The sequence below is a fragment of the Phyllobates terribilis genome, unplaced genomic scaffold, assembly GCF_046119375.1.
Source record: "Phyllobates terribilis strain yellow unplaced genomic scaffold, ASM4611937v1 Scaffold_5__5_contigs__length_657084704, whole genome shotgun sequence".
NCBI classification, from domain to species: domain Eukaryota; kingdom Metazoa; phylum Chordata; class Amphibia; order Anura; family Dendrobatidae; genus Phyllobates; species Phyllobates terribilis.
In genome coordinates this window covers 653,447,759-653,468,324 of record NW_027362765.1, presented here as the reverse complement: position 1 = coordinate 653,468,324, position 20,566 = coordinate 653,447,759, and the positions used below count along the sequence as shown (strand labels likewise).

Below are 20,566 nucleotides of genomic sequence, written 5' to 3'. Positions count from 1 at the left end.
CAGGACCAGGACCTACGCAGAAGCTGCATCTTCTGAAGCTGAGCCGATGCGCCCACCGGTCTTCACTGGCAGGCCGGCGTCGGAGGGCGGTTCGAAGGGCGAGAAGGCTGGGATGGAGCAGGGAGCCGGAGGCCCCTCTGGGGCGGCCCCTGCATCGAAGTCCCTTAACGATGGGCGGACCTCGCATGGACCGGAGCGGGGGGGTCCTCCTTCTGGGAGGGTATCCTCCGTATCGATGGTTCCCGATACCGATCCTGTTGGGCTGGAGGGTGGTGCCCCTGTGCGGTTGGCTACAGGGGACCACGCAGCGATGGCCTCAGGATCTTCCAGGGCGATTAGCCAGCCTGATGAGGGGGCTTTGCTTCTAGGTGGCGAACATCAGGAAATCTGTGTTGCTGATCTTGTCCTGATGGACCAGTCTCCCCCCCTGGAGGAGGTGGAGGAAGAGGAGGACTGCACCAGTGACCTAGTGGAGTCTGCCCCGAAAAAGAGACGGAATGTCGAAGCCCCAGCGTCTCCTGGAATGTGGCTGGGAACCGTGACCTACGAGGGGGCAACCGCCGGCTCACAGAATATCGAGTCGTTTAGGTCCTCTAGCCCGGATGTCCTGGAGCAATTTGATATACAGGGCTTTGAGTCAGGTGTCCTCATGGAAGATCCACCACCCTGACCTATGAATGCCCACATTAAGACTTGTCTCACTGAATGTGAGGTCATTAAAGAGCCCAGTTCGTAGGGCTGCTCTATTTAAGTACTTAGAAACCACTGACTTTGACATCTGTTTATTACAGGAATGCGGGATACAACATGCACTAAATTATAATGATATCAAGACAGATTGGAGACTGGGGCCCTCCATCTGGTCTGGCTCCAACGACAACAAGTCAGCAGGGGTGGGCTTCCTCTGTCGTGGGAGAAATATTACTATAAATGCTGTCACAGAAATAGTACCAGGCAGAGTGGTTTTAGTGCATTTTAAATTTAATGGTTTTATCCTACGTGTAATGAATGTTTATGCTCCCCCTGATAAGCAAGAGAGAATTAATTTATTTGGGATATTGCCATTGTACTGTACTGGGTCACCTCCCCTGATCGTAGGGGGTGATTTTAATTGTCTTTGTGCTAGTGAACAACGAGCGGGGGGTGACCCTTTACGCAAATTGGATAAGTCATGTCATCTATTGAAAGATTTTATAACTGATTTTAAATTATGCGATGCGTGGAGGTCACTCCTGCCGACGGACCCTGGTTACACGTGGTCCGGAAGAGGGGTGTCCTCCAGGATCGATTTTATTTTCCTATCAGATGATTTTAACCCTGTAAAATGTGTTTTAACATCAAATATATTTTCTGACCATAAGGGCTTGGAGGTGCACCTAGAATACCGGGATGAACAGAGGGTCAACAGGGGCCTCTGGCGTCTAAGTACTTACCTGCTGGAGGACCCTCTGATTCGACAAGACTTTGTTAAAGCCTATCAAGCCTGGCGGCGACAAAAACCTTCTGATGCCCCTATGGTAACCTGGTGGGAAATTTTGAAAAAAAAAGTCAGAATGTTTTTTATAAAAGCAGGGAGACGTAAAGCCAGCGAGAAAAAAAGATGTTTTAGTGATCTTAACACCAAACTACAAACACTTTTTAAATTCAAAGAGCTAGGGGTGGAGGTGGGAGATGATATTGCTGGCCTAAAAACTGAAATTCAGAACTGCATAGACACAAAGGGGAAAGAGGTTATTTTTAACTCTAGAGTGCAGCACTTGGAGGAGGGGGAGAAGTGCTCTCGCTTCTTCTTCAAAAAAGTCATGGATAAAAGAGAAGTGATCACAAATCTAGAGGGTGAAACATCTATGCAGGGAATGTTGAATGCTACTTTTAACTTTTATAAGCATCTTTTTAGTAAAAAGTGTATAGATGAGTCCTTTTTATCTGATGCTCTTAATGATCTCGATTTTAAGTTAAATTTTACAGACCAGGAGTTTTTAGAACGCGATATTGTTTTAGAGGAATTATTTTATGTTTTTAAAAGTTTCTCTAAGGGTAAAGCACCTGGGTGTGACGGACTACCTGTAGAATTTTACCTTACTTTTTGGGACATTTTAAAAGAGGACCTTTTTATGCTTTTTAAAGAAGTTTTTATTTGTGAACAGTTGCCATTTTCGTGGAGGAGAGGAGTGGTGTCTTTGATATATAAAAAAGGTGACCGCAGTGCTCTAGCGAATTGGAGACCCATAACTCTCCTAAATGTTGATTACAAGGTACTTGCTAAGGTGGTTGCTGACCGCCTCAGGAGTGTCATTGCCAAACTGATCCGGCCTGAGCAGGTATGTAGTGTACCAGGCAGAAGTATTTCAGAGGTTTTAAACGTATTAAGGGATGTAATTTGGTATTCCAGAGACCGGGGTCAAAATGTAGCTCTTTTAGCCCTAGATTTTGAAAAAGCTTTCGATAGAGTCTCTCATAGATTTCTTTTTAGAGTTTTAAAAAGAATGGGTATCCCTAATATGCTTTTAAATTGTATTAAGATTTTATATAAAAATTGTTTTAGTCAAATTTCTCTTAATGGCTTTTTAACAGATGGAGTTCCCCTTGAGTCCGGAGTGAAGCAGGGATGCCCCTTGTCGCCCATCCTGTTCATCTGCGCCATGGAGCCCCTGCTGAGCGCAATAAGAAAAGACAAAGTGATTAGAGGGGTTCCTGTTCCTGGCGGAGGTGGCAGTGATGTGAGAGTCTTTGGCTACATGGATGACGTGACGGTTGTGTGCGTGGACCCTGCTTCCCTCCGGAGGGCGGTGTTGCGCATTGATTTTTTTTCCCAGGCATCCGGTTTGAAACTTAATTTAAATAAATCTGAATGTCTGACTTTGGGATCCTGGGACACCGCCCAACTCCCGCAGCTCACTATAAAACGAGACAATGTAAAAATTCTTGGAGTTGTTTTTAACGAGGAGAATGTGGGAACTCAAAGCTGGGAGAATGTCATAGAAAAAATGTCAAAGAAAATATCATTTTGGGGTTTGAGGTCCCTAACAATGGAGGGGAAAATTTTAATTATAAAATCAGTGTTGTTACCCCTCATACTGTATATAGCTATGGTGTACCCCCCCTCTGATGTTTTAATTAAAAAAATGACTAGGATGATCTTTATGTTTTTATGGAACTCCAAAATGGAAAAATTAAGGCGAGAAATAATGAGGAAGAATAAAATGAACGGCGGAAGGGATGTCCCCGACTTACATATTTATTTGTATTTAAATTATTTCTGCTTTTGTTTCAAACATTTTAATGGTAATAGTGCGCTAAGTTATTTTTTAAAATATACTTGTGGGATGATTTTTAAAAGATGGTTTAAGTTGTCGTTGAATTCCCCTGTTTTACTATGCCCCCCCAAACACCAAGCAATCTTAGAAAAGACTGTTCGATTTTATAGCCTTGGTGATTTTAATATGGACATTTTTAAAGACCGCAAGAAGCTTTTATCTTTTCTGAGGAGGAATGAAGATGTGACCCCCATAGTAAATTTCTCAGAAGAGAGATCGAAGCAAGTTTGGAAGAATGTCTTCGGGAAATTCTTAGCAAATGGACATAAGGACATCGCATGGATGGTGGTCCACCAGTGCCTCCCCACCAGAGAGTTTCAACACAGGAGAGGCCTGGTGGCCAGAGCCAAATGCCCCAGAGACTCATGTGTTAATGACGAAACCACCTTGCACCTTATGTGGAATTGCCCATTTGCACAGGAACTTTGGCACAAAGTTGGGATTCTTTTAAAATGGACTTGCGGTTTAAGAGATTTTAACCATGAATATGTTTTATATGGCCTTTTTAAATGTCCGACCCCTCAACAGTATTGTATATGTTGGTGTATGATTAACTGTTTTAAAGACGCCTTTTGGAAGGCACGCAATATTTTACTTTTTAAACGTGATGCTATTTCTGTGAAGGATTGTCTTAAAATTGCTTTTAGCCAGATGTATATTTATTACTTGAGGGATGTCAAATGTATTGGGAGAAGGGATGCCAATCGTATATGGGGTTTTTATGGGTGGAATTCTGTGTTTTAATAATGTACTGTTTGTGTTGTTGCTTTTGATTGTAAACCATCTTTTACGCACTTAATAAAATATGTTGAAACCTGATCTGTTCTTATCAGTTTAATATCTGATACGTCCCCTATCTGGGGACCATATATTAAATGGATTTTTAGAACAGGGAGATGGAAAAAGAGCTTGCTCTGTCCACTCCACGCATTGACCTGGTATTGCAGTATCTCCAGGACCGGTGCACTCCTTCTTTAATGCAGTTTCTAAAATCAGAAAGAATTGAATTCAATGTTTTTTGTTCATTTTGCTTGTTTGTCGGATTTTGGGATGGACTCTTTGGCTTTGCTTTTCTTCTCCTCATTGGATTTTTCATGTTCAAAGTTGCAGAAGCCAGATTACAAGCTCATTTTGGTTCAACTTCAGCAACTGTGCATTGCATTGCCATGTAATGTGATGCAATGCTATCTTTCTAGCTCTCCCTTTTTACTTCCTTTTGGATAAACAGACATATTAGGCAAGCATTTTGGAGCTTTCACCTAAATAACTACAGGTGGTGAGATAAGCTGAACAATATAATTGACCTTTCAGTATATTGTTGCACACACACCATCTATTTAGCAAATGCCCTTGTTATCAACAGCAGCCTTTTAAACTCACCTGAGCTAACAGGTATGTGCGCTGGTTACTCTGCTGCGCTTAAAATTTCTTTTTTGGTTTGCTACAATGCCTTTTCTGAAACGTTGTCTCCTTCTGCTGGAACACTGACTTCTTTCATTTAATGCCTGCAGACTATAAAAGAGAACCCAACCCAAAAAGTTTGGTTGATTAGTCTGTGGCATTCTGTTAAACTGTTGCTTATGGCGGTCTCTGTGAGCTTCTCAGCGACATTCAGCCAGCCAGGTATCCTGCCTGCAGTAGATGGAATGTGGCAATGGAACGCTGGCTGCGCGTGTCATAATAGGCTCTGAGCCTTTATATACCTGTGCACAGCAGCAGCCACCTTCAGTCTGCTGCTGGACAGCCAGCAGCAGCAGCAGCAGGAGAGGTATGTAATCAGGAGCCCTCCTGCTAAGGGTAGACAGCTGCTCGTTCCACCCCACCCCCCGCCTTAATTGGTTCTCCTCCCTTCCAACGGTGTTGAGGCGGGTGGGAACAGCAGGGGGTGAAGGTGCTGTGTTTAAAGAGGTGGAGTTATGCAGATCTAAAACGCGTGGATTGCAGCAGCAGCAAGCCGAAAAGTGCAGGCATGTAAGGGATCTAGAGGTTGACAACATGTCTTCTTAACGGGAGTCCAGGAGCTCATCTCCACAAATGGACTTTTCAGGATCCTTGGGTGGCTCCGTAGTTTGAAACCAATTCTGGTTATCGCTTCTCGGCCTTTTGGCTAAGATCAAGTGTAGTATCTGTTCTTATCAGTTTAATATCTGATACGTCCCCTATCTGGGGACCATATATTAAATGGATTTTTAGAACAGGGAGATGGAAAAAGAGCTTGCTCTGTCCACTCCACGCATTGACCTGGTATTGCAGTATCTCCAGGACCGGTGCACCCCTTTTTTAATGCAGTTTCTAAAATCAGAAAGAATTGAATTCAATGTTTTTTGTTCATTTTGCTTGTTTGTCGGATTTTGGGATGGACTCTTTGGCTTTGCTTTTCTTCTCCTCATTGGATTTTTCATGTTCAAAGTTGCAGAAGCCAGATTACAAGCTCATTTTGGTTCAACTTCAGCAACTGTGCATTGCATTGCCATGTAATGTGATGCAATGCTATCTTTCTAGCTCTCCCTTTTTACTTCCTTTTGGATAAACAGACATATTAGGCAAGCATTTTGGAGCTTTCACCTAAATAACTACAGGTGGTGAGATAAGCTGCACAATATAATTGACCTTTCAGTATATTGTTGCACACACACCATCTATTTAGCAAATGCCCTTGTTATCAACAGCAGCCTTTTAAACTCACCTGAGCTAACAGGTATGTGCGCTGGTTACTCTGCTGCGCTTAAAATTTCTTTTTTGGTTTGCTACAATGCCTTTTCTGAAACGTTGTCTCCTTCTGCTGGAACACTGACTTCTTTCATTTAATGCCTGCAGACTATAAAAGAGAACCCAACCCAAAAAGTTTGGTTGATTAGTCTGTGGCATTCTGTTAAACTGTTGCTTATGGCGGTCTCTGTGAGCTTCTCAGCGACATTCAGCCAGCCAGGTATCCTGCCTGCAGTAGATGGAATGTGGCAATGGAACGCTGGCTGTGCGTGTCATAATAGGCTCTGAGCCTTTATATACCTGTGCACAGCAGCAGCCACCTTCAGTCTGCTGCTGGACAGCCAGCAGCAGCAGCAGCAGGAGAGGTATGTAATCAGGAGCCCTCCTGCTAAGGGTAGACAGCTGCTCGTTCCACCCCACCCCCCGCCTTAATTGGTTCTCCTCCCTTCCAACGGTGTTGAGGCGGGTGGGAACAGCAGGGGGTGAAGGTGCTGTGTTTAAAGAGGTGGAGTTATGCAGATCTAAAACGCGTGGATTGCAGCAGCAGCAAGCCGAAAAGTGCAGGCATGTAAGGGATCTAGAGGTTGACAACATGTCTTCTTAACGGGAGTCCAGGAGCTCATCTCCACAAATGGACTTTTCAGGATCCTTGGGTGGCTCCGTAGTTTGAAACCAATTCTGGTTATCGCTTCTCGGCCTTTTGGCTAAGATCAAGTGTAGTATCTGTTCTTATCAGTTTAATATCTGATACGTCCCCTATCTGGGGACCATATATTAAATGGATTTTTAGAACAGGGAGATGGAAAAAGAGCTTGCTCTGTCCACTCCACGCATTGACCTGGTATTGCAGTATCTCCAGGACCGGTGCACCCCTTCTTTAATGCAGTTTCTAAAATCAGAAAGAATTGAATTCAATGTTTTTTGTTCATTTTGCTTGTTTGTCGGATTTTGGGATGGACTCTTTGGCTTTGCTTTTCTTCTCCTCATTGGATTTTTCATGTTCAAAGTTGCAGAAGCCAGATTACAAGCTCATTTTGGTTCAACTTCAGCAACTGTGCATTGCATTGCCATGTAATGTGATGCAATGCTATCTTTCTAGCTCTCCCTTTTTACTTCCTTTTGGATAAACAGACATATTAGGCAAGCATTTTGGAGCTTTCACCTAAATAACTACAGGTGGTGAGATAAGCTGCACAATATAATTGACCTTTCAGTATATTGTTGCACACACACCATCTATTTAGCAAATGCCCTTGTTATCAACAGCAGCCTTTTAAACTCACCTGAGCTAACAGGTATGTGCGCTGGTTACTCTGCTGCGCTTAAAATTTCTTTTTTGGTTTGCTACAATGCCTTTTCTGAAACGTTGTCTCCTTCTGCTGGAACACTGACTTCTTTCATTTAATGCCTGCAGACTATAAAAGAGAACCCAACCCAAAAAGTTTGGTTGATTAGTCTGTGGCATTCTGTTAAACTGTTGCTTATGGCGGTCTCTGTGAGCTTCTCAGCGACATTCAGCCAGCCAGGTATCCTGCCTGCAGTAGATGGAATGTGGCAATGGAACGCTGGCTGCGCGTGTCATAATAGGCTCTGAGCCTTTATATACCTGTGCACAGCAGCAGCCACCTTCAGTCTGCTGCTGGACAGCCAGCAGCAGCAGCAGCAGGAGAGGTATGTAATCAGGAGCCCTCCTGCTAAGGGTAGACAGCTGCTCGTTCCACCCCACCCCCCGCCTTAATTGGTTCTCCTCCCTTCCAACGGTGTTGAGGCGGGTGGGAACAGCAGGGGGTGAAGGTGCTGTGTTTAAAGAGGTGGAGTTATGCAGATCTAAAACGCGTGGATTGCAGCAGCAGCAAGCCGAAAAGTGCAGGCATGTAAGGGATCCAGAGGTTGACAACATGTCTTCTTAACGGGAGTCCAGGAGCTCATCTCCACAAATGGACTTTTCAGGATCCTTGGGTGGCTCCGTAGTTTGAAACCAATTCTGGTTATCGCTTCTCGGCCTTTTGGCTAAGATCAAGTGTAGTATCTGTTCTTATCAGTTTAATATCTGATACGTCCCCTATCTGGGGACCATATATTAAATGGATTTTTAGAACAGGGAGATGGAAAAAGAGCTTGCTCTGTCCACTCCACGCATTGACCTGGTATTGCAGTATCTCCAGGACCGGTGCACCCCTTCTTTAATGCAGTTTCTAAAATCAGAAAGAATTGAATTCAATGTTTTTTGTTCATTTTGCTTGTTTGTCGGATTTTGGGATGGACTCTTTGGCTTTGCTTTTCTTCTCCTCATTGGATTTTTCATGTTCAAAGTTGCAGAAGCCAGATTACAAGCTCATTTTGGTTCAACTTCAGCAACTGTGCATTGCATTGCCATGTAATGTGATGCAATGCTATCTTTCTAGCTCTCCCTTTTTACTTCCTTTTGGATAAACAGACATATTAGGCAAGCATTTTGGAGCTTTCACCTAAATAACTACAGGTGGTGAGATAAGCTGCACAATATAATTGACCTTTCAGTATATTGTTGCACACACACCATCTATTTAGCAAATGCCCTTGTTATCAACAGCAGCCTTTTAAACTCACCTGAGCTAACAGGTATGTGCGCTGGTTACTCTGCTGCGCTTAAAATTTCTTTTTTGGTTTGCTACAATGCCTTTTCTGAAACGTTGTCTCCTTCTGCTGGAACACTGACTTCTTTCATTTAATGCCTGCAGACTATAAAAGAGAACCCAACCCAAAAAGTTTGGTTGATTAGTCTGTGGCATTCTGTTAAACTGTTGCTTATGGCGGTCTCTGTGAGCTTCTCAGCGACATTCAGCCAGCCAGGTATCCTGCCTGCAGTAGATGGAATGTGGCAATGGAACGCTGGCTGCGCGTGTCATAATAGGCTCTGAGCTTTTATATACCTGTGCACAGCAGCAGCCACCTTCAGTCTGCTGCTGGACAGCCAGAAGCAGCAGCAGCAGGAGAGGTATGTAATCAGGAGCCATCCTGCTAAGGGTAGACAGCTGCTCGTTCCACCCCACCCCCCGCCTTAATTGGTTCTCCTCCCTTCCAACGGTGTTGAGGCGGGTGGGAACAGCAGGGGGTGAAGGTGCTGTGTTTAAAGAGGTGGAGTTATGCAGATCTAAAACGCGTGGATTGCAGCAGCAGCAAGCCGAAAAGTGCAGGCATGTAAGGGATCTAGAGGTTGACAACATGTCTTCTTAACGGGAGTCCAGGAGCTCATCTCCACAAATGGACTTTTCAGGATCCTTGGGTGGCTCCGTAGTTTGAAACCAATTCTGGTTATTGCTTCTCGGCCTTTTGGCTAAGATCAAGTGTAGTATCTGTTCTTATCAGTTTAATATCTGATACGTCCCCTATCTGGGGACCATATATTAAATGGATTTTTAGAACAGGGAGATGGAAAAAGAGCTTGCTCTGTCCACTCCACGCATTGACCTGGTATTGCAGTATCTCCAGGACCGGTGCACCCCTTCTTTAATGCAGTTTCTAAAATCAGAAAGAATTGAATTCAATGTTTTTTGTTCATTTTGCTTGTTTGTCGGATTTTGGGATGGACTCTTTGGCTTTGCTTTTCTTCTCCTCATTGGATTTTTCATGTTCAAAGTTGCAGAAGCCAGATTACAAGCTCATTTTGGTTCAACTTCAGCAACTGTGCATTGCATTGCCATGTAATGTGATGCAATGCTATCTTTCTAGCTCTCCCTTTTTACTTCCTTTTGGATAAACAGACATATTAGGCAAGCATTTTGGAGCTTTCACCTAAATAACTACAGGTGGTGAGATAAGCTGCACAATATAATTGACCTTTCAGTATATTGTTGCACACACACCATCTATTTAGCAAATGCCCTTGTTATCAACAGCAGCCTTTTAAACTCACCTGAGCTAACAGGTATGTGCGCTGGTTACTCTGCTGCGCTTAAAATTTCTTTTTTGGTTTGCTACAATGCCTTTTCTGAAACGTTGTCTCCTTCTGCTGGAACACTGACTTCTTTCATTTAATGCCTGCAGACTATAAAAGAGAACCCAACCCAAAAAGTTTGGTTGATTAGTCTGTGGCATTCTGTTAAACTGTTGCTTATGGCGGTCTCTGTGAGCTTCTCAGCGACATTCAGCCAGCCAGGTATCCTGCCTGCAGTAGATGGAATGTGGCAATGGAACGCTGGCTGCGCGTGTCATAATAGGCTCTGAGCCTTTATATACCTGTGCACAGCAGCAGCCACCTTCAGTCTGCTGCTGGACAGCCAGCAGCAGCAGCAGCAGGAGAGGTATGTAATCAGGAGCCCTCCTGCTAAGGGTAGACAGCTGCTCGTTCCACCCCACCCCCCGCCTTAATTGGTTCTCCTCCCTTCCAACGGTGTTGAGGCGGGTGGGAACAGCAGGGGGTGAAGGTGCTGTGTTTAAAGAGGTGGAGTTATGCAGATCTAAAACGCGTGGATTGCAGCAGCAGCAAGCCGAAAAGTGCAGGCATGTAAGGGATCTAGAGGTTGACAACATGTCTTCTTAACGGGAGTCCAGGAGCTCATCTCCACAAATGGACTTTTCAGGATCCTTGGGTGGCTCCGTAGTTTGAAACCAATTCTGGTTATCACTTCTCGGCCTTTTGGCTAAGATCAAGTGTAGTATCTGTTCTTATCAGTTTAATATCTGATACGTCCCCTATCTGGGGACCATATATTAAATGGATTTTTAGAACAGGGAGATGGAAAAAGAGCTTGCTCTGTCCACTCCACGCATTGACCTGGTATTGCAGTATCTCCAGGACCGGTGCACCCCTTCTTTAATGCAGTTTCTAAAATCAGAAAGAATTGAATTCAATGTTTTTTGTTCATTTTGCTTGTTTGTCGGATTTTGGGATGGACTCTTTGGCTTTGCTTTTCTTCTCCTCATTGGATTTTTCATGTTCAAAGTTGCAGAAGCCAGATTACAAGCTCATTTTGGTTCAACTTCAGCAACTGTGCATTGCATTGCCATGTAATGTGATGCAATGCTATCTTTCTAGCTCTCCCTTTTTACTTCCTTTTGGATAAACAGACATATTAGGCAAGCATTTTGGAGCTTTCACCTAAATAACTACAGGTGGTGAGATAAGCTGCACAATATAATTGACCTTTCAGTATATTGTTGCACACACACCATCTATTTAGCAAATGCCCTTGTTATCAACAGCAGCCTTTTAAACTCACCTGAGCTAACAGGTATGTGCGCTGGTTACTCTGCTGCGCTTAAAATTTCTTTTTTGGTTTGCTACAATGCCTTTTCTGAAACGTTGTCTCCTTCTGCTGGAACACTGACTTCTTTCATTTAATGCCTGCAGACTATAAAAGAGAACCCAACCCAAAAAGTTTGGTTGATTAGTCTGTGGCATTCTGTTAAACTGTTGCTTATGGCGGTCTCTGTGAGCTTCTCAGCGACATTCAGCCAGCCAGGTATCCTGCCTGCAGTAGATGGAATGTGGCAATGGAACGCTGGCTGCGCGTGTCATAATAGGCTCTGAGCCTTTATATACCTGTGCACAGCAGCAGCCACCTTCAGTCTGCTGCTGGACAGCCAGCAGCAGCAGCAGCAGCAGGAGAGGTATGTAATCAGGAGCCCTCCTGCTAAGGGTAGACAGCTGCTCGTTCCACCCCACCCCCCGCCTTAATTGGTTCTCCTCCATTCCAACGGTGTTGAGGCGGGTGGGAACAGCAGGGGGTGAAGGTGCTGTGTTTAAAGAGGTGGAGTTATGCAGATCTAAAACGCGTGGATTGCAGCAGCAGCAAGCCGAAAAGTGCAGGCATGTAAGGGATCTAGAGGTTGACAACATGTCTTCTTAACGGGAGTCCAGGAGCTCATCTCCACAAATGGACTTTTCAGGATCCTTGGGTGGCTCCGTAGTTTGAAACCAATTCTGGTTATCGCTTCTCGGCCTTTTGGCTAAGATCAAGTGTAGTATCTGTTCTTATCAGTTTAATATCTGATACGTCCCCTATCTGGGGACCATATATTAAATGGATTTTTAGAACAGGGAGATGGAAAAAGAGCTTGCTCTGTCCACTCCACGCATTGACCTGGTATTGCAGTATCTCCAGGACCGGTGCACCCCTTCTTTAATGCAGTTTCTAAAATCAGAAAGAATTGAATTCAATGTTTTTTGTTCATTTTGCTTGTTTGTCGGATTTTGGGATGGACTCTTTGGCTTTGCTTTTCTTCTCCTCATTGGATTTTTCATGTTCAAAGTTGCAGAAGCCAGATTACAAGCTCATTTTGGTTCAACTTCAGCAACTGTGCATTGCATTGCCATGTAATGTGATGCAATGCTATCTTTCTAGCTCTCCCTTTTTACTTCCTTTTGGATAAACAGACATATTAGGCAAGCATTTTGGAGCTTTCACCTAAATAACTACAGGTGGTGAGATAAGCTGCACAATATAATTGACCTTTCAGTATATTGTTGCACACACACCATCTATTTAGCAAATGCCCTTGTTATCAACAGCAGCCTTTTAAACTCACCTGAGCTAACAGGTATGTGCGCTGGTTACTCTGCTGCGCTTAAAATTTCTTTTTTGGTTTGCTACAATGCCTTTTCTGAAACGTTGTCTCCTTCTGCTGGAACACTGACTTCTTTCATTTAATACCTGCAGACTATAAAAGAGAACCCAACCCAAAAAGTTTGGTTGATTAGTCTGTGGCATTCTGTTAAACTGTTGCTTATGGCGGTCTCTGTGAGCTTCTCAGCGACATTCAGCCAGCCAGGTATCCTGCCTGCAGTAGATGGAATGTGGCAATGGAACGCTGGCTGCGCGTGTCATAATAGGCTCTGAGCCTTTATATACCTGTGCACAGCAGCAGCCACCTTCAGTCTGCTGCTGGACAGCCAGCAGCAGCAGCAGCAGGAGAGGTATGTAATCAGGAGCCCTCCTGCTAAGGGTAGACAGCTGCTCGTTCCACCCCACCCCCCGCCTTAATTGGTTCTCCTCCCTTCCAACGGTGTTGAGGCGGGTGGGAACAGCAGGGGGTGAAGGTGCTGTGTTTAAAGAGGTGGAGTTATGCAGATCTAAAACGCGTGGATTGCAGCAGCAGCAAGCCGAAAAGTGCAGGCATGTAAGGGATCTAGAGGTTGACAACATGTCTTCTTAACTGGAGTCCAGGAGCTCATCTCCACAAATGGAGTTTTCAGGATCCTTGGGTGGCTCCGTAGTTTGAAACCAATTCTGGTTATCGCTTCTCGGCCTTTTGGCTAAGATCAAGTGTAGTATCTTTCGAAAAGGCGGTTTTGGATGTTGGCCGCCCTAGTAGATTGATACATTATGCACACTGGGGTTTAGGCGCTTGTTAGTACGCCAGGTGGCTAATATAGTCATCTGGTGGAAAGCATGGCCCCCCAGGCTCGACGCCATTGGGCCGGGGAAGATCGAAAGCCCGAAGTGTGAAGTGCCCCAGGAGTGGTGACCCTGGGGTGACTTAACTCACTGGGATTGGGAACCCCACTTGAGTTTATGGCACATTTGCACAAGCACTTCAAATTTTCTTTCTTCGCACACACCCTTATTCCGGGCCTCCTGGCCTTAGGATGGGGAATTTTTCAATTCCCGGTCGAAGGTCCGGGCAGTATTATACTGTGAAACCTTCACTATTTATTTAATTTCTTTGTCACTGTGTGTCCACTTATTCACGTGTGTCACGCCCTACTAGGATTTTGTCGGGATGCGGTTCCCTTACGGGTTCCTCTCTTGGCAGGTCTAGGGGGGGGAGTGTGTGGCCATCAGGTTCCGCTCCCCCCTGAACCCCCCTGGCTCTCCTCTTTCGGGAGGAGAGCGTTGTTGGCTCCCCTCTTCCGGGAGGGGAGCACAGTCTTTGGCTCCCAGTGCCTTGCTCGGGTGAGAACTCGGGCAGGTGCTGGGGGTAAGATTGGGTCGCCTCTGGCGTCGGCTGGAGGTGGCTTTTTGTCCCTGTTCCTCGCTGTGGCCTTTTGGCTCGGAGGGACGGGGAATTGTTTGGGGGACCCTTCTCCTTTTGGAGAGGGTTTCAAGAAGACCAGCATCCTAGTGCACTTTTTTTGTGGCACTTGTCACTTTTTTAAGCGCACTCGGGTTTTGTACACGAATTCGGGCTTTCGATAAAAAAAAAAATCTGTTCTTATCAGTTTAATATCTGATACGTCCCCTATCTGGGGACCATATATTAAATGGATTTTTAGAACAGGGAGATGGAAAAAGAGCTTGCTCTGTCCACTCCACGCATTGACCTGGTATTGCAGTATCTCCAGGACCGGTGCACCCCTTCTTTAATGCAGTTTCTAAAATCAGAAAGAATTGAATTCAATGTTTTTTGTTCATTTTGCTTGTTTGTCGGATTTTGGGATGGACTCTTTGGCTTTGCTTTTCTTCTCCTCATTGGATTTTTCATGTTCAAAGTTGCAGAAGCCAGATTACAAGCTCATTTTGGTTCAACTTCAGCAACTGTGCATTGCATTGCCATGTAATGTGATGCAATGCTATCTTTCTAGCTCTCCCTTTTTACTTCCTTTTGGATAAACAGACATATTAGGCAAGCATTTTGGAGCTTTCACCTAAATAACTACAGGTGGTGAGATAAGCTGCACAATATAATTGACCTTTCAGTATATTGTTGCACACACACCATCTATTTAGCAAATGCCCTTGTTATCAACAGCAGCCTTTTAAACTCACCTGAGCTAACAGGTATGTGCGCTGGTTACTCTGCTGCGCTTAAAATTTCTTTTTTGGTTTGCTACAATGCCTTTTCTGAAACGTTGTCTCCTTCTGCTGGAACACTGACTTCTTTCATTTAATGCCTGCAGACTATAAAAGAGAACCCAACCCAAAAAGTTTGGTTGATTAGTCTGTGGCATTCTGTTAAACTGTTGCTTATGGCGGTCTCTGTGAGCTTCTCAGCGACATTCAGCCAGCCAGGTATCCTGCCTGCAGTAGATGGAATGTGGCAATGGAACGCTGGCTGCGCGTGTCATAATAGGCTCTGAGCCTTTATATACCTGTGCACAGCAGCAGCCACCTTCAGTCTGCTGCTGGACAGCCAGCAGCAGCAGCAGCAGGAGAGGTATGTAATCAGGAGCCCTCCTGCTAAGGGTAGACAGCTGCTCGTTCCACCCCACCCCCCGCCTTAATTGGTTCTCCTCCCTTCCAACGGTGTTGAGGCGGGTGGGAACAGCAGGGGGTGAAGGTGCTGTGTTTAAAGAGGTGGAGTTATGCAGATCTAAAACGCGTGGATTGCAGCAGCAGCAAGCCGAAAAGTGCAGGCATGTAAGGGATCTAGAGGTTGACAACATGTCTTCTTAACGGGAGTCCAGGAGCTCATCTCCACAAATGGACTTTTCAGGATCCTTGGGTGGCTCCGTAGTTTGAAACCAATTCTGGTTATCGCTTCTCGGCCTTTTGGCTAAGATCAAGTGTAGTATCTGTTCTTATCAGTTTAATATCTGATACGTCCCCTATCTGGGGACCATATATTAAATGGATTTTTAGAACAGGGAGATGGAAAAAGAGCTTGCTCTGTCCACTCCACGCATTGACCTGGTATTGCAGTATCTCCAGGACCGGTGCACCCCTTCTTTAATGCAGTTTCTAAAATCAGAAAGAATTGAATTCAATGTTTTTTGTTCATTTTGCTTGTTTGTCGGATTTTGGGATGGACTCTTTGGCTTTGCTTTTCTTCTCCTCATTGGATTTTTCATGTTCAAAGTTGCAGAAGCCAGATTACAAGCTCATTTTGGTTCAACTTCAGCAACTGTGCATTGCATTGCCATGTAATGTGATGCAATGCTATCTTTCTAGCTCTCCCTTTTTACTTCCTTTTGGATAAACAGACATATTAGGCAAGCATTTTGGAGCTTTCACCTAAATAACTACAGGTGGTGAGATAAGCTGCACAATATAATTGACCTTTCAGTATATTGTTGCACACACACCATCTATTTAGCAAATGCCCTTGTTATCAACAGCAGCCTTTTAAACTCACCTGAGCTAACAGGTATGTGCGCTGGTTACTCTGCTGCGCTTAAAATTTCTTTTTTGGTTTGCTACAATGCCTTTTCTGAAACGTTGTCTCCTTCTGCTGGAACACTGACTTCTTTCATTTAATGCCTGCAGACTATAAAAGAGAACCCAACCCAAAAAGTTTGGTTGATTAGTCTGTGGCATTCTGTTAAACTGTTGCTTATGGCGGTCTCTGTGAGCTTCTCAGCGACATTCAGCCAGCCAGGTATCCTGCCTGCAGTAGATGGAATGTGGCAATGGAACGCTGGCTGCGCGTGTCATAATAGGCTCTGAGCCTTTATATACCTGTGCACAGCAGCAGCCACCTTCAGTCTGCTGCTGGACAGCCAGCAGCAGCAGCAGCAGCAGGAGAGGTATGTAATCAGGAGCCCTCCTGCTAAGGGTAGACAGCTGCTCGTTCCACCCCACCCCCCGCCTTAATTGGTTCTCCTCCATTCCAACGGTGTTGAGGCGGGTGGGAACAGCAGGGGGTGAAGGTGCTGTGTTTAAAGAGGTGGAGTTATGCAGATCTAAAACGCGTGGATTGCAGCAGCAGCAAGCCGAAAAGTGCAGGCATGTAAGGGATCTAGAGGTTGACAACATGTCTTCTTAACGGGAGTCCAGGAGCTCATCTCCACAAATGGACTTTTCAGGATCCTTGGGTGGCTCCGTAGTTTGAAACCAATTCTGGTTATCGCTTCTCGGCCTTTTGGCTAAGATCAAGTGTAGTATCTGTTCTTATCAGTTTAATATCTGATACGTCCCCTATCTGGGGACCATATATTAAATGGATTTTTAGAACAGGGAGATGGAAAAAGAGCTTGCTCTGTCCACTCCACGCATTGACCTGGTATTGCAGTATCTCCAGGACCGGTGCACCCCTTCTTTAATGCAGTTTCTAAAATCAGAAAGAATTGAATTCAATGTTTTTTGTTCATTTTGCTTGTTTGTCGGATTTTGGGATGGACTCTTTGGCTTTGCTTTTCTTCTCCTCATTGGATTTTTCATGTTCAAAGTTGCAGAAGCCAGATTACAAGCTCATTTTGGTTCAACTTCAGCAACTGTGCATTGCATTGCCATGTAATGTGATGCAATGCTATCTTTCTAGCTCTCCCTTTTTACTTCCTTTTGGATAAACAGACATATTAGGCAAGCATTTTGGAGCTTTCACCTAAATAACTACAGGTGGTGAGATAAGCTGCACAATATAATTGACCTTTCAGTATATTGTTGCACACACACCATCTATTTAGCAAATGCCCTTGTTATCAACAGCAGCCTTTTAAACTCACCTGAGCTAACAGGTATGTGCGCTGGTTACTCTGCTGCGCTTAAAATTTCTTTTTTGGTTTGCTACAATGCCTTTTCTGAAACGTTGTCTCCTTCTGCTGGAACACTAACTTCTTTCATTTAATGCCTGCAGACTATAAAAGAGAACCCAACCCAAAAAGTTTGGTTGATTAGTCTGTGGCATCCTGTTAAACTGTTGCTTATGGCGGTCTCTGTGAGCTTCTCAGCGACATTCAGCCAGCCAGGTATCCTGCCTGCAGTAGATGGAATGTGGCAATGGAACGCTGGCTGCGCGTGTCATAATAGGCTCTGAGCCTTTATATACCTGTGCACAGCAGCAGCCACCTTCAGTCTGCTGCTGGACAGCTAGCAGCAGCAGCAGCAGGAGAGGTATGTAATCAGGAGCCCTCCTGCTAAGGGTAGACAGCTGCTCGTTCCACCCCACCCCCCGCCTTAATTGGTTCTCCTCCCTTCCAACGGTGTTGAGGCGGGTGGGAACAGCAGGGGGTGAAGGTGCTGTGTTTAAAGAGGTGGAGTTATGCAGATCTAAAACGCGTGGATTGCAGCAGCAGCAAGCCGAAAAGTGCAGGCATGTAAGGGATCTAGAGGTTGACAACATGTCTTCTTAACGGGAGTCCAGGAGCTCATCTCCACAAATGGACTTTTCAGGATCCTTGGGTGGCTCCGTAGTTTGAAACCAATTCTGGTTATCGCTTCTCGGCCTTTTGGCTAAGATCAAGTGTAGTATCTTTCGAAAAGGCGGTTTTGGATGTTGGCCGTCCTAGTAGATTGATACATTATGCACACTGGGGTTTAGGCGCTTGTTAGTACGCCAGGTGGCTAATATAGTCATCTGGTGGAAAGCATGGCCCCCCAGGATCGACGCCATTGGGCCGGGGAAGATCGAAAGCCCGAAGTGTGAAGTGCCCCAGGAGTGGTGACCCTGGGGTGCCTTAACTCACTGGGATTGGGAACCCCACTTGAGTTTATGGCACATTTGCACAAGCACTTCAAATTTTCTTTCTTCGCACACACCCTTATTCCGGGCCTCCTGGCCTTAGGATGGGGAATTTTTCAATTCCCGGTCGAAGGTCCGGGCAGTATTATACTGTGAAACCTTCACTATTTATTTAATTTCTTTGTCACTGTGTGTCCACTTATTCACGTGTGTCACGCCCTATTAGGATTTTGTCGGGATGCGGTTCCCTTACGGGTTCCTCTCTTGGCAGGTCTAGGGGGGGAGTGTGTGGCCATCAGGTTCCGCTCCCCCCTGAACGCCCCTGGCTCTCCTCTTTCGGGAGGAGAGCGTTGTTGGCTCCCCTCTTCCGGGAGGGGAGCACAGTCTTTGGCTCCCAGTGCCTTGCTCAGGTGAGAACTCGGGCAGGTGCTGGGGGTAAGATTGGGTCGCCTCTGGCTTCGGCTGGAGGTGGCTTTTTGTCCCTGTTCCTCGCTGTGGCCTTTTGGCTCGGAGGGAAGGGGAATGGTTTGGGGGACCCTTCTCCTTTTGGAGAGGGTTTCAAGAAGACCAGCATCCTAGTGCACTTTTTTTGTGGCACTTGTCACTTTTTTAAGCGCACTCGGGTTTTGTACACGAATTCGGGCTTTCGATAAAAAAAAAAATCTGTTCTTATCAGTTTAATATCTGATACGTCCCCTATCTGGGGACCATATATTAAATGGATTTTTAGAACAGGGAGATGGAAAAAGAGCTTGCTCTGTCCACTCCACGCATTGACCTGGTATTGCAGTATCTCCAGGACCGGTGCACCCCTTCTTTAATGCAGTTTCTAAAATCAGAAAGAATTGAATTCAATGTTTTTTGTTCATTTTGCTTGTTTGTCGGATTTTGGGATGGACTCTTTGGCTTTGCTTTTCTTCTCCTCATTGGATTTTTCATGTTCAAAGTTGCAGAAGCCAGATTACAAGCTCATTTTGGTTCAACTTCAGCAACTGTGCATTGCATTGCCATGTAATGTGATGCAATGCTATCTTTCTAGCTCTCCCTTTTTACTTCCTTTTGGATAAACAGACATATTAGGCAAGCATTTTGGAGCTTTCACCTAAATAACTACAGGTGGTGAGATAAGCTGCACAATATAATTGACCTTTCAGTATATTGTTGCACACACACCATCTATTTAGCAAATGCCCTTGTTATCAACAGCAGCCTTTTAAACTCACCTGAGCTAACAGGTATGTGCGCTGGTTACTCTGCTGCGCTTAAAATTTCTTTTTTGGTTTGCTACAATGCCTTTTCTGAAACGTTGTCTCCTTCTGCTGGAACACTGACTTCTTTCATTTAATGCCTGCAGACTATAAAAGAGAACCCAACCCAAAAAGTTTGGTTGATTAGTCTGTGGCATTCTGTTAAACTGTTGCTTATGGCGGTCTCTGTGAGCTTCTCAGCGACATTCAGCCAGCCAGGTATCCTGCCTGCAGTAGATGGAATGTGGCAATGGAACGCTGGCTGCGCGTGTCATAATAGGCTCTGAGCCTTTATATACCTGTGCACAGCAGCAGCCACCTTCAGTCTGCTGCTGGACAGCCAGCAGCAGCAGCAGCAGGAGAGGTATGTAATCAGGAGCCCTCCTGCTAAGGGTAGACAGCTGCTCGTTCCACCCCACCCCCCGCCTTAATTGGTTCTCCTCCCTTCCAACGGTGTTGAGGCGGGTGGGAACAGCAGGGGGTGAAGGTGCTGTGTTTAAAGAGGTGGAGTTATGCAGATCTAAAACGCGTGGATTGCAGCAGCAGCAAGCCGAAAAGTGCAGGCATGTAAGGGATCTAGAGGTTGACAACATGTCTTCTTAACGGGAGTCCAGGAGCTCATCTCCACAAATGGACTTTTCAGGATCCTTGGGTGGCTCCGTAGTTTGAAACCAATTCTGGTTATCGCTTCTCGGCCTTTTGGCTAAGATCAAGTGTAGTATCTTTCGAAAAGGCGGTTTTGGATGTTGGCCGCCCTAGTAGATTGATACATTATGCACACTGGGGTTTAGGCGCTTGTTAGTACGCCAGGTGGCTAATATAGTCATCTGGTGGAAAGCATGGCCCCCCAGGATCGACGCCATTGGGCCGGGGAAGATCGAAAGCCCGAAGTGTGAAGTGCCCCAGGAGTGGTGACCCTGGGGTGCCTTAACTCACTGGGATTGGGAACCCCACTTGAGTTTATGGCACATTTGCACAAGCACTTCAAATTTTCTTTCTTCGCACACACCCTTATTCCGGGCCTCCTGGCCT

At 45.3% G+C, this 20,566-nt stretch overlaps 11 non-coding genes and 3 pseudogenes across 11 annotated transcripts; all 14 read left to right on the top strand.

Annotated features, from left to right (window-relative positions):
• The first annotated feature begins 4,099 nt into the window (after positions 1-4,099).
• On the top strand, positions 4,100-4,289 carry LOC141150537 (U2 spliceosomal RNA). Its single transcript, XR_012246713.1, has one exon. It is a non-coding gene; the product is annotated as a U2 spliceosomal RNA (small nuclear RNA).
• A 1,115-nt stretch (positions 4,290-5,404) lies between these two features.
• On the top strand, positions 5,405-5,595 carry LOC141275142 (U2 spliceosomal RNA). Its single transcript, XR_012323393.1, has one exon. It is a non-coding gene; the product is annotated as a U2 spliceosomal RNA (small nuclear RNA).
• A 1,115-nt stretch (positions 5,596-6,710) lies between these two features.
• Positions 6,711-6,901, top strand: LOC141275141 (U2 spliceosomal RNA). Its single transcript, XR_012323392.1, has one exon. It is a non-coding gene; the product is annotated as a U2 spliceosomal RNA (small nuclear RNA).
• A 1,115-nt stretch (positions 6,902-8,016) lies between these two features.
• Positions 8,017-8,207, top strand: LOC141275140 (U2 spliceosomal RNA). The gene has a single exon (XR_012323391.1). It is a non-coding gene; the product is annotated as a U2 spliceosomal RNA (small nuclear RNA).
• A 1,115-nt stretch (positions 8,208-9,322) lies between these two features.
• LOC141149469 (U2 spliceosomal RNA) lies at positions 9,323-9,513 on the top strand. The gene has a single exon (XR_012245764.1). It is a non-coding gene; the product is annotated as a U2 spliceosomal RNA (small nuclear RNA).
• A 1,115-nt stretch (positions 9,514-10,628) lies between these two features.
• LOC141149476 (U2 spliceosomal RNA) lies at positions 10,629-10,819 on the top strand. The gene has a single exon (XR_012245771.1). It is a non-coding gene; the product is annotated as a U2 spliceosomal RNA (small nuclear RNA).
• A 1,118-nt stretch (positions 10,820-11,937) lies between these two features.
• LOC141275139 (U2 spliceosomal RNA) lies at positions 11,938-12,128 on the top strand. The gene has a single exon (XR_012323390.1). It is a non-coding gene; the product is annotated as a U2 spliceosomal RNA (small nuclear RNA).
• A 1,115-nt stretch (positions 12,129-13,243) lies between these two features.
• Positions 13,244-13,335, top strand: LOC141151255 (U2 spliceosomal RNA; annotated as a pseudogene).
• A 790-nt stretch (positions 13,336-14,125) lies between these two features.
• On the top strand, positions 14,126-14,308 carry LOC141150300 (U2 spliceosomal RNA). The gene has a single exon (XR_012246553.1). It is a non-coding gene; the product is annotated as a U2 spliceosomal RNA (small nuclear RNA).
• Positions 14,309-15,423: 1,115 nt separating this feature from the next.
• LOC141275138 (U2 spliceosomal RNA) lies at positions 15,424-15,614 on the top strand. The gene has a single exon (XR_012323389.1). It is a non-coding gene; the product is annotated as a U2 spliceosomal RNA (small nuclear RNA).
• Positions 15,615-16,732: 1,118 nt separating this feature from the next.
• LOC141275136 (U2 spliceosomal RNA) lies at positions 16,733-16,923 on the top strand. Its single transcript, XR_012323387.1, has one exon. It is a non-coding gene; the product is annotated as a U2 spliceosomal RNA (small nuclear RNA).
• A 1,115-nt stretch (positions 16,924-18,038) lies between these two features.
• On the top strand, positions 18,039-18,130 carry LOC141151188 (U2 spliceosomal RNA; annotated as a pseudogene).
• Positions 18,131-18,919: 789 nt separating this feature from the next.
• Positions 18,920-19,102, top strand: LOC141150299 (U2 spliceosomal RNA). Its single transcript, XR_012246552.1, has one exon. It is a non-coding gene; the product is annotated as a U2 spliceosomal RNA (small nuclear RNA).
• A 1,115-nt stretch (positions 19,103-20,217) lies between these two features.
• On the top strand, positions 20,218-20,309 carry LOC141151254 (U2 spliceosomal RNA; annotated as a pseudogene).
• The last annotated feature ends 257 nt before the right edge of the window (positions 20,310-20,566 follow it).